The 13,033-nt window shown below is 48.0% G+C and overlaps 1 long non-coding RNA gene across 1 annotated transcript in view; it reads right to left on the bottom strand.

Annotated features, from left to right (window-relative positions):
• Positions 1-9,631: 9,631 nt before the first annotated feature.
• LOC139047374 (uncharacterized) overlaps positions 9,632-13,033 on the bottom strand; it is a 36,165-nt gene continuing 32,763 nt past the window's right edge. The window contains exon 2 of the long non-coding RNA XR_011507132.1: positions 9,632-9,942. This is a non-coding gene — a long non-coding RNA (uncharacterized lncRNA). The remainder of the gene's footprint in view (positions 9,943-13,033) is intronic.

Here is a 13,033-nt window from a genome sequence, read left to right as displayed (position 1 = left end):
CCAATTGTTGCAGGAAGTGTGGTTTCCGCATGACGCGATGCCTTGTACAAGCGAATTTGGACAACGTAAATTGTCGACGCTCAAATTACTCCGCCGCGTGTCTGTATACGAACGCCCGAAATGAATTGAAATGTGGCACGAGCTATTGTTTTTCGCAGAAAAGGAGAATTGCCAGCACTCTCTTTGGTGCGAGGGAGTACAGCGGTGTTCCCTAAATCGATCACCTTCACCTCGTCCTGTCATTTTTAAACTGGAACTATTGATAGTTTCGGCGTGACCGTATGCGTATTGCACTTTACGGTAATACCAGATACGCGTGCCACAGCTGCAGCGCTGGTAGCGACATCTTGCGATGGTGTAACCATGAATACCCGCAGGATCGTTCTTCCCCCATTTTCTTTCTTTTTTTTCCGGGCTGTTTTCGTCGACGTTGGATAAGGAAAGCCACTACAGGTGAGTTCCGTTTTAATGAATGGGCTTAGGTGAAAAAATTAACTCTGTATATCAGCTAACTAGGCCTATAACGGATCTAAATGAACTTTTCAGATACGGAGTTATCTGCGGCGGAGAGAAGAAACAATAAAAATTCAGTTATTGAAGACACAACTACGCGTAATAGGCGCAACAATGTCGGCCTGCGCCTTTAACTGTTCATTATCGTCGCTACGAATTACTTTCTCGATGTGCGATATTGCGTAGGCCTACTCTATAGTCCAGTTGTCTTTATAGAATCATTGCGTTGGCAGCAAATTCGGTAAAGCCAATGTCCGGTTCGTAATAAGGGAGTTATTGTACGTGAGCCTCAGTCAGTAAGTTTTGCATGCTCTATAAGGAGAGTAATTCGTTTTATCCGGGTTCGTTACATTCGGGTTCACACCGAATGCATAGAAAGTTGTACAGCATGTAGACTTTATAGTATATAACCTGTATACTCTCCACAAGCAAAAGTCATTAACAGGCCTATTTCCTCTTGTGTATCATGGTCTATATACCATTTAGGGAACGCAAGCACTGTTTTCTGGAAGCCTGCATACATTATTGGACAAAAACTTTAACTTTTAAATGCGAATTATGGGGACACGGAACAGATACTAAAGAGAAACACTGATCTAATCAGTTGCAGTAACTTTTAACTATATTTTTGTCCCTACGACGCAAGAATTTTATTGTTGGAGAACATGGAGACCGACCCTCCCTTTCCTCAAGTCCACGTCTACACACCAGCGACCCTGTGACGCCAAAGATTTCGAACTGCCTGCTCGTATTTGGGCAGTTCTATACACAGAGCCGAGAAAATTTTGTACTTTCTCCTAGAATCCTAAAACGTTCTCTGAACTTTGATTCTGAACCTTGATTCTGAACCTTGATTTCCTGCAACTTGGTTGTGAAAAAATTCGTGTGAAAGTTCTGTGACCTTTCTAGGAAGCAACCCAGAAAGTTGTCTGTACTTTCTAGGTTGATTCCTTTAATAGACGATGCAATGCTTCGCTGTCGATAAACAAAGAAATATTTCAGGAGAGATGCTGGGAAGACAGTTTGCTGTTGGGCTGGTAGTATATGGTATTTGTAGAACGATAAGAGCTTAACAAAGGGGCAAAAAAGGAAGACAGATAGTTGCGTTATTTTCGTTCTAAATGTCATGTGTGATCTACCCCACCAGCAAACCCTTTTGGCTATGACACTCCCATGTAAAAAATGTTATATGACCCCCATGTGACACATATCTTTCTCGTATGACCATATGAGGATGATATGGAAAGAAGAATGATAGGTGTAACGTTAAGGGATAAGAAAAGAGCAGATTCGGTGAGGGAACAAACGCGAGTTAATGACATCTTAGTTGAAATCAAGAAAAAGAAATGGGCATGGGCAGGACATGTAATGAGGAGGGAAGATAACCGATGGTCATTAAGGGTTACGGACTGGATTCCAAGGGAAGGGAAGCGTAGCAGGGGACGGCAGAAAGTTAGGTGGGCGGATGAGATTAAGAAGTTTGCAGGGACGGCATGGCCACAATTAGTACATGACCGGCGTTGTTGGAGAAATATGGGAGAGGCCTTTGCCCTGCAGTGGGCGTAACCAGGCTGATGATGATGATGATGATGAACACATGTTTCATGTGCGTTTCCCTGTGTGCTCTGAGAATTGCTTCTACACTGACGAGTGCTGTCATAGGCAAATAAATGGACCAGTTAGAGTATATTATTTGTTCGTACCCACTTTGGTGGCATATAAGCGTGCGCATACTTTGCTCTAGACGATGTCAGTGTGGACATTGTCAAATTCTCCCATATTATCGGATTCGCCATCTCGTCAGCTGTGATTGTCCCACAGTGCTGCTACGGCCGCTCTGATTGGCTCAAAAATACCAACATGGTGGAGTTTGTCAGCATCCAGAATTGTAGCCTGGAACGAAGCGTGGACTTTGCGTTGCGCGTGCTCGAACTGAACTGATGGCAAAAAAAAAAACACTCCCGTGTTTAAAATTGGCACAGCGGAGAATAATCACATTGTTTCCCGCAGGTTAGCCGGACGGTATTTGCACTGGCTAACCTCCATGTCTTTCCCCTCCTCCTCCCCCTTGTCGCATTCACGGGAACCATATCCCAACGCCATACTCGGCAAAACATTGTGCCCCACTGGACGACCCGTGAACACCAAATAACCAACTCTGACTGAGACAAAGAGAGAGCGAGAGAGAGAAAGGCAAAGGAAAGACAGGGAGGTTAACCAGAGATTATCTCCAGTTGGCTACCCTGTACTGGGGAAGGGGCAAAGGGATGCGATAGGTGTGAGAAAGAAAGGATAAAAATAGAAAAAAAGAATGAAAATAAAGCTACACACATGCACACACGTACACACGAACTGTTTCTGTAGGCACTGTCACGCAGCCTGCAAAGGCGTTTCTAGTGTTACGCAGTGTCACCGTACAATCCTACGTCACACGGTGTACAGTCACAATTTGTCAGAAAGTCAGTGTGTTTTAAGTACCGCAGCAGAACCTTCATAGCGGATCGCGCTGATGGTCGCATTGGCCAATTTCCAAGGATGTTGTTTTCTGTCATTGGGCGCTTGTCCAGTTTGTCTAGGGCGGCTGAGAGGTCTGCTCGTTGCGGGCTGAAACGAGGGCACTCACAAAGAAGATGCGCGATTGATTCATTCATCATCATCATCAGCCTGGTTACGCCCACTGCAGGGCAAAGGCCTCTCCCATACTTCTCCAACAGCCCCGGTCATGTACTAATTGGGGCCATGCCGTCCCTGCAAACTTCTTAATCTCATCCGCCCACCTAACTTTCTGCCGGCCCCTGCTGCGCTTCCCTTCCCTTGGAATTCAGTCCGTAACCCTTAATGACTATCGGTTATCTTCCCTCCTCATTACATGTTCTGCCCAATGATTGATTCATTGCACCCGCATAAGTCACAAAACTCTGAGGATGAGCAGAGTAAACAGTTGTGCTGATGAACATAGTAGGAAGACTAGAGCGCGGGAACAGACCGAGACAAAGGAGGCACACAAAAGTACACAGACAAAGCGCTGACTTTCAAGAGTATATTGTGTGCCTCCTTTGTGTGCGTCGGTTCCCGCGCTGTAGCCTTCTAGTGATTGAGGGATATGATACACAGTGATCATACAGCTATACCACCCAAAGAAGCGCATATAAACAAAAGGACTTCTTGGGCAAGTTGGTGCTTAGATTTCCTAGGTATACTTTGTAGCGCAAAATACATTTCTTGAAAAGGGACAGAAGAAAGGAAGACAGCGAAGCGCTTCCCTGTCTTCCTTTCTTCTGTCCCTTTTCAAGCAATGTATTTTGCGCCACAAAGTATACCTAGGAAACGCATATAGACCGCATAGCATACAAAGTCTGCAATACCAGAAGCGCCTTCATAGCTCGCTGTACACCGGTCACACCGGTGTTGCTGTGCACACAGGCCGAAAATACCCTGTAGTGCTATGCTCGGGTTACGCTGCAAGAGCAGTATGACATTCGAAGATTCTCTCTTTGACAACCAGCGGCAAGATCACCACAAAAAAAAAATATCGCGGTTTCTCCGGAGGGCGAAGCATCGGCAGCAGTATAAAGATAAGAAAGTTGCACGAAGTCGGTGAGGCTCGTGGTTCTATGGTCCATATAAATCGCCGCAAACCGTTCCCTTTCTAAATAAAGCTGCATGTTGTCACGCACCCAAAGACACACATGAACGGAGCTTACTCGATGACCGCGAGCACTCGCAGTCACAACAGTGGCGTATTGAGCAGTGCCGGCAGTGGGGGAGACGCGTTGCGTGTCTCAAAAAAACAACGTTTCGCGCTACCGCTTCGTTTTTTTACCATTTGACCCCGCCGCGCCTGAGAAACTCATCGGACCACAGGTCCTTGAACACGGGGCACGCGGAACGAGACGCAAGGCAAGCGGCCTTCACAGCGCGCTCTCGCATTTTCGCAATGCAGCCCACGTGACCTCGAACACGTGGCGCATAGGGCCGTAACACAAAGGCGGCTGCGAAGGCTCGATCGGGCTTGGAGCGTCACACATATAACTGCTATGAAGCAGGTTGCAGGACCTCGGGAAAGCTATACATACAATCCGATTTTCGAGTCTGTCGGCTGAATTTTGTGCGGTGAACGTATAGTTCGTGCAGGCTACGCTGGGTGTGATGACGAGGCACCCTTTTAATGCCTTGCGCAACAACTACAGCCAGCATACGAGGCGACCAAGCAAGCTAACACCTCCATGTCTCTCATTAATGTCAGAGACAAAAAGGAAAGCTAAATGATAATAAGGGCAGAGAGAGAGAGAGAGAGACAAAGAGGAGGAAAGACAGGGAGGTTAGCCAGTGTAAGTACCGGCTGGCTACCCTGTGCTGGGGAAAGGGGTAAAGGGAATAAAAGGAGAAAGAAGAAGAAGAGGAGAAAAAAAGGGAAATTCACGCAGTAACGCGATACTACGCGATACAACACTCAAAGGCGATCGCACAATTCGCATGTCCTTAAAAACTTCAGCAAAGCCCTTAAGGCCTTGACTGCCGAAGCCCGTCTGGACCAGTGTCCTAGAGCTTTCTCCTCTGTAAAGGGGCGATAATAAGGGCAGAAAGGTCGGCTTGAGGTATGTTCATCTAGCCTACTACTCGGCACTGGAAAAAGGTGGAGAAGAACAAGACGGGTGACGAAGCAGACAGACGCTTCGGATTAATTTCGGCTACCTCAGGTTTGGAAGTTCACACGAGCGTATTTATTTTTGCATTCCACATCCATCAAAATACCCGTTCGCAGCGGCGGGGGGGGGCAATCGAACTCGCTACCTCCGCATTCGTGCTCAGCGCCAGAACGCCGCAACCACCGAGCCACCGGGGTCAAAGCACGGCGCTTTTGTGACGCGAGCACACGAGCCGAACAAGGGGTTGCCCCATCCTCCCTCGGCTGTCCGGCGTCTGCGACGCGCCGGGCCGGACGGGTTCGTGACAGTGACCTTTTGCGCAGGCCCGCGCGCCGCGCCCCCTCCCGTTACGAAAAAGCCGGGCCGACGGGCGCGCGCCCGAAAGCGGCGAAGCTTCCGGGCGCATCTGCGGGCAAGGTCGTTCTTCGGACGGAAAAGGGTCGTCAGCCCGGCGATCCAGCGACGCCCACGACAAAAGCACGCGCGCGCGTCTCGACAGGCGTTCCGAGCGGCGCACGAGCCCGCACGCCGTGCTTGCTTCGAGCGGAGCAACAGCCGGCTTGTTTGCGAGCCCAGGGGGCGCTGCGAAGGCCAAGGACTCGAGACCCGCGCCCACTCGCTTTCCGAAGGGTGTATCTATGCGATGCGAGGGTGTAAAGTGAAGAAACAGCCGACATTAATGCGCGTTTTACACCTTTTGATGGTTGCTCCGTTGTACAGATGTGCTGAGGAGCGAACCGACTAAGCGGGTGCTATTTCGCGTCGGTGAACGAATTGTCCCTTCGTCTTGGCTGCACTTTCTGTACCAGTTCGGGGATTGTGGCACCTTTGCCCTGGATCTGAGAGTGCAGCGCGCTCCGCGGGCACTGCGCACTTCACATTGACTTCGTGCAAGCCAAGTTCTGCACGAGCTCGCCCTTCCTCTTCACGCTGCAGTTGTTTGACTTCGAGACCCTGGCCTGTATGCTATTAACAGCCAACTATGTATCTTGAAAGAAGAATAAACTGAAGCTCGCCACTTTGGAAGTGCAGGCGTCGTGTTAACTCTCGGTAGCAGACGACACGGCGCTGCGCTAGTTTAATAATGGCGCTGCTGTCGTAAATATATCGAGCTTTGATTGCAACCGTTCGTAATTGCTAGCATGAGAATGTGAGGTACAAGTCCGATGCCTGCATATTCGCTTGTGAAGTCAGTTCGGTAAAGCCATGCGACTTGTTAGATTGCTTGGAACGCGTTCTCTGACGATCGTTCGCGCGACATAGTATTATCACTATAGCGATTCATCGCGATAACGAACAGAAGGTACCCACATTTTTACCACATGCAACTTTGTCGAAATAGTTCACGGCAAACCTGCTTAAGTTGACGGGAGGCGCTGCCAGATTGCAGAAGCGTGCGCACACAGAAGTCAAACTTTGAGCACAGACTAATTAAAAATGGCTGTGGCTTAGCTAAGGTTAAGCCCAGGATGCGAAGCATACTAGCCTTTATTTTAACGCGACAGCGTTAAGGAGCTCGTGCCGCAGAAAAGCCGGTGTCGTCGGCGTCGGCTCAGGCGTGCGGCGCTTGCTCAGGCGCACATTTCGTTGTCGCGCCGAACGCTGCGTTGCTCGACGCTCACCGCGTCCGATGCGGGGCGCGTACTCGCTGCGCCGTAGCAAAGCCACCTAGAAACAGTCTCCGTAGCACGCCGCAACCTTCGCTTCTCATTCCAACGAGCAGCTCTGTCTCCAGGAGGCATCTCACCTCGTGAGTGTCTAGCAGAGGCAAGCGCAGCTGCTTCTATACCGCCGCGACACCGCGAGCGACGGCGTGAGTTGGAGCCCCATTTCTCCTCTGTCGTGACGTCACGGTGTCACGTGGTATTGAAGGCGACACCACCGCGCCTGAGGAGCTGGGTTAAGCACTAGTAATATGCTTCGCATAAAAAAAGAAACGTATATTGAACTGCGAGGAGCCGCACCAATACAAAAAGTGCCCCTAACACAATGTGGCGGCAACGGCAGACGCTACGACACGCCCCCGCAGCACGCTTCCTCGCGTCACAAAAACAGACGACATGCAGATGACACGCAGACAAGGCTTGCACTTTCCCATTCATTTCTTTAGATAAACGTGCAACGCTAGTGCACGCACTGTAGTTTAAAGAACTTTCTGAACTGGCACTGCACTCGGCTGCACTCACACTGTACCGCAACTGAACAAGTGGCGAAAGCGCTGCTAAATCGAAGCGACCTACAGTAACGGTGTGTTCATTTAACCACGACATAATTGTTGTCCAGACGCTAAAATGCTCACGAAAATAAACGCTTTATGACTAGCGGCGTTTTCATCGCAAACGCCGTCTGCAGCTACTTCGACAACCGGGAGCTAGGCCTACCGGCTCGAGCTATCGACGGCTGCCGACAAAGTCAGCGTGCCGAACGTGATGCTCCGCTTAGGAGAGCTCACCGTACTAATATCGCCCATCTTCAACAAAGCAGGTTCACGGTATTGTTTGTCTTATTACGACGGTCCTTTTTCGCGTACGGTAAACACGGGAAAGTCTCAAACGGCGCGCCGTTCTCTCGACTGTATGCACTAACTGCCACCGATGAAGACGGTAGGCCTTGCTCGTTGGCCGTGGGTGTCGCCGGTTACGAAGAAGCTTCTTTAGCAATTGAACACATAGGTTTTTGCGAACTCTTTAATGCATGCATGAATATTAAGAAGCTAAGTGAAAAATACAGTTGGATATCTGTTCACCATCGGCAGAAAAGAGCAAACCAGGCGAACTCCGTCGCACGGTGGTCGCCCCGCGCTGCCCGAATAATATAATAATAATAATAATATATGGGGTTTTACGTGCCAAAACCACTTTCTGATTATGAGGCACGCCGTAGTGGGGGACTCCGGAAATTTTGACCACCTGGGGTTCTTTAACGTGCACCTAAATCTAAGTACACGGGTGTTTTCGCATTTCGCCCCCATCGAAATGCGGCCGCTATGGCCGGGATTCGATCCCGCGACCTCGTGCTCAGCAGCCTAACACCATAGCCACCGAGCAACCACGGCGGGTGCGCTGCCCGACGGCGACACCAACTGCCCTCAGATGTTGTGTTTCGATCACTTCAGTAGCTTAGTGCTGGGCGCTGATTGTCACATGATGCGCACTTTCGACATCACTTTATCATACTTATTATAATTACATGTCAGCGACAACTGAGTGGCACCACTGCGCTTTCGCAAGCGCTGTCCGTCCTCGTCCATCTTGAGCTTTCCACGTTCCGACAAAATGCGGCTGCGTTTTAGGGTTTCTGGAAGCTTGCAGGCCAAAATAACCTAGCGGCGCTGGCATATGACAATACAGTAGCCGCAAGTCGCGCGATGAGAACCGGCTCTACTGAGGAGCGAGCAAGTTGTGTGCTGTGATGGAATCTCCGGCCGTCGCTTATCCATGCTGCTTTCCTCGCCGGATAGCTCTTCTCGGACGGAAACCGAAATAAACTCGTGCTCCGTTTGCTAGTGAAGCAATTTGTGCACAATACGCAACACAACTAGCGGGCCTTTATTACGAAAATGCCACGATCAAAACCACCACGAACCGTCGTCTCAAGACGCGGTAGGATGTTCGTCTGCTTCTCGTATGTGACCATGTAGGGGGCACTCGTGACAGCCGTGTTCGCGCATGCGCAATAGTATTTTTGCAAAGCGTCCATTAAACGAAACTATGGCGCTTCCCTTGTCGCCAAACGGTTAACATCGTGCGACTTGCGTGCACTTCTTTTCATTAGCGCTGCGCAAACTATACTTTCCTGCCAGGAACGCCAAACCACGTTGATAGACGCATCTATCCCTTTCGGGACTTGAATGTACCGGGAGCGCAGCTCTAAAAAAAGAGAGTACGCGGAAGATTGATTACGATTATTGTTAGGAGGTCCAAATTGTGCAACTTTTTCATACAATGTATACCGGTTGTTCTCTATTTCCCACGCAGAAGTTACCGATGCGATTGTCAATCGAAAGTGTAAAAAAACATTTGGAGATAACGAAGAACGCCTCTCAGCACTCTGCCTCGTATAAATTAACATAGGCGGTCGCGTAAAGGAGACGTTCTTATACGAAATCTTTAATTATCTAATAGTCCACGGATATCTCAGGAAAGCTCTAGGTATATTTTGTTTTGTCGTATCCTTAAAATAGAAATCATTGCTTACGTCAGTGTAACGCGGTTGCCATAAAAGTTGTTATCAGAACTATATGCACTGTAGTAGTAGTATTAGTAGTACAGTGCAACAGCAGCAGCTGCAGCAGTAGTAGCAGTAGTAGTGAAAGCAGCTGCAACTGTTTCAGTAAGCGTGGCAACCGCAACCGCTCGGATACAGGTGCATCCGGTGCTCCTCACTTTAAGCAAAGGCACTTGCTGTCAACAGGAATGCATTGTGCCCAACCAGTTTTGGTTCTAGGAGCGATGGCGTGTGCTTCCCCCTTTCTCGCCGTGTTTTGTTAACCCTTTCCCCCACTCGAACGGAAATGCGTTCCAAGAAAAAAAGGAGAAGGGCGAAGTGGGCGAACGACTTGGGGGAAGTGGGGAACGTTCCAGAAGCCACGTGCCGAAACGACTCGTTTTGTTCACCCGAGGGACAACCTGACACGACCTTGAGCACGATGGTTGCACCGCGACGGGCCTTTCACCTTACCCACGTTCCCCCGTCAACGTAGACTTTGTTTGACTGTGGAGGTGGTTCGGTGGTCACCACTCCATCCGCGCGTCAAGTCCGCTTCCAGTCCGGAGCCAGTCTGGAATTTAAAAGGGGGGAGCGATGCTGAAAACGAAGTTTTAAACAGCCCGTTGCATGGATATTTATAAACATTTCTAGATTTGTTGTATCTTGTTATTTTACTGTATATTCTAAACTTCATTTTTACAGATCAAATAGAAAAGAAGTATGTCTCACACAGGGTGCAATCAGGCTTGTATGTCATTTAGGAAAGCTATCAATTGTGAAATAATGAAGACACATTGATTGTTTTTGTTAGATGCCTTCTAGTGGGGTTATTGCGCAGGATAAGGCCAGTCGCATGCTTTGTCGTAACATTTCTGTAGTTGTAATTGTGCGTCAAATATGCAATAATTTCGTGTGGTAATAAAAATTTAGGCAAATAGAAATGTACCTAATCGTGTTCCTGACAAAATTTCAGCCCAGAAACTAACTTGAAGCAGGTTTTGGTGAAAGAATTTGGAAATGATAGTTTAAGACGTTTGGAAATGAAAATCTTGTTTGAAATGAGCTCAAAGATTTCAGAACCCGCTATTTTATTTTAAGACGAAAATAATTATCACAGTTTCACCACATTACACGAAATGTAAGGCTCTGGGGTGCTTGGGGTCCTCTGTTTGAATCCAGCCATTGGACAATTTCATTTGTTTTGTAAGTAAAACCAACGCCTTTCTTAGCGACTTTACCACCACTTTCCCATATCGTCTATCTTTCAAACCTATTTCGTAGGCCGATTCCGGAGGTAGTGCACAGTCACACCAATATAATTGCATGATATTCAGGTTTGAGCTCTGTTACTGTTTCGCGCTTTCAATAAAGTCAGAGAAGATTTAAGATAAAAGGCATGCGCTCTCAGTGTTTTATTTCATGACGCTTGTTTGAGGGCTGTCATCCTCCAAAATATGAGGAATAGTTTTGCGAAGAAAACAAGATCTGGTGTGAGCAACCTTACTGATAGAACGGTGTGTGCAATATAACCCTCATATGCCACATCTCATACAACATGGAACGGCATATATCACACATAAATACCTTAAAAATTAAATTAAAGTTTGGGGTTTTACGTGCCAAAACCACTTTCTGATTATGAGGCACGCCGTAGTGGAGGACTCCGGAAATTTCGACCACCTGGGGTTCTTTTACGTGCACCTAAATATAAGTACACGGGTGTTTTCGCATTTCGCCACCATCGAAATGCGGCCGCCGTGGCCGAGATTCGATCCCGCGACCTCGTGCTCAGCAGCCCAACACCATAGCCACTGAGCAACCACGGCGGGTATAAATACCTTAATAGATACAGAACCTCACGGCGAGCCGACATCAAAAGATTGCTTTGAGTGTCCATATAATTGCTGTCACAAGAATATTACTGGAAGTGTGCTGCTCCACAGGTTGCGCCCTCCTCTTCAATTCGAACATGCTCCGCGGCATTTGCTTGAAATGGCTTTTTTTCGGTTTTAGGGCAGTCCCTTTGTCTGCCACTCGCAGACAAGGGCGCCGAAGCCAGAAGTATGCCTTTCTTCTTTAGTTTCTTGCTCTGCAGTCTGCGGTACTCTCGATGGAAGCTCTCCCACGATTACAACGCGCGGAGAGCAAACTTTCAAACGCGAGCATTCGCTCCGTGCTCGGTTTCTTGGTTATATTAGAGAATGCCAGCAAACTTGAAAGTAGGAAAAATCGAGAAGCAGACATACACAAAGCGACAGGAAGGTGACTGGACCGTTCTTGATGCATTTGGAAAGGTAAAGGATTCTTTCTACTTTCAAGTTTGCTGGCATTCTCCTAGTAAAACCATGTACCAAGTAGCCCAACAAGCCACTCTTATGAACTCGCTTACTTGCCCGCTCTGTGGCCTCACCTTGAATACATTGTTCATGGGCGCTCTCGACGGCGAACCCGCGCCATAGTCAAGAGAACTCATTTCTGAAGCGAAACTTTTTTGCCGAGTTCGAGGCACTTTTTTCTCACGTACCTAGCCTTTAAAGCCGAACGCGTTTAACGGAATGGTTGCGCCCCAAAGGAACGGTGCAGCGAAGTAGTTTACGAGTTTACTGTTTCGAGCATATGGTTTCATGCAATAATTACTAGACGGGGACTGCGGCGCTAGTGTTTGTGGGAGTTGCAAGCAGAGCGGTCAAGCTAGCGTGGTTAATGACGGTTAGTACATAAATTTGCCCGAACTTCGTTGTTTTGGTTTCGAAAGGCTTTGTAACTTTGCAAACTCATTATTTCCAATAAAGTACGGCATTATAAATTAATGAATAGGCGATAATATATTTGCCTGATGGCAGAACTCGAACACAGGACATCTAACAACACAAGCCTGATGTTGAAAGCATTACGCTACGGACGTATGCGTCTACGAGCGGCATCCGCCCTTTTTCGCAGGCAAACCAGCGAATTCAGAAGCTTGGTGGGTTTCGGTTCGCATTTACACTTGACGAAACAGGCGCATCAGAGGCACCACGAGTGCAACACGACACTATGGGTATCACCACTGAAAATTAAAACAAATAATGTATGTATGATCTTCTGCACTTAGATATGTGTATATAATATCCATCCTGTCTATAATTCAATGCAAGTAAAATCATGTCTTTGTATAACGTGCAATATCTTACCGCGAAAACCACACTTTCTCTTTACAAACACATGTTCCGTGAGCCAGTTCACACTAAAAATGGTTCGCTTTATGAAGATGTTTAGTGTAGTCGAGTCTGCGTGTTCTTCTTTTTCCTTTTTCTTTTCTACCGCGCAGACTGCAACAAAACTAGGTTATGAACTTATTTATGCGTCTAGGAACAGAAAATAAACATAAGTACAAAATGCTTTAGTGAGAATCGTGATTTTATCCCCGCATGCAAAAGTGCTAGAAAAGAATTGGAGGATGCTTAACGCTGCGCCTTTAAGGGTGGAACGCGATAGCATCCAAAGACCCCTGACTGCTTCTCACGCTTCCCGGCAACTGCAGCTTACGTAATCGTAATGTTTACCGGCAAACACTCGCAACGAACCCTACGCACGACGGCGAGCTTTCTGGTAGTAACGCAACCTCTTGCGTGGGCCGCGATGGATGGATGGATGTTATGAGCGTCCCCTTTGGAACGGGG

This window comes from Dermacentor albipictus, chromosome 7, assembly GCF_038994185.2.
Source record: "Dermacentor albipictus isolate Rhodes 1998 colony chromosome 7, USDA_Dalb.pri_finalv2, whole genome shotgun sequence".
NCBI classification, from domain to species: Eukaryota; Metazoa; Arthropoda; class Arachnida; order Ixodida; family Ixodidae; genus Dermacentor; species Dermacentor albipictus.
Note: the sequence above shows the minus strand (reverse complement) of the source record. Positions and strands in the feature narration are given on the sequence as shown.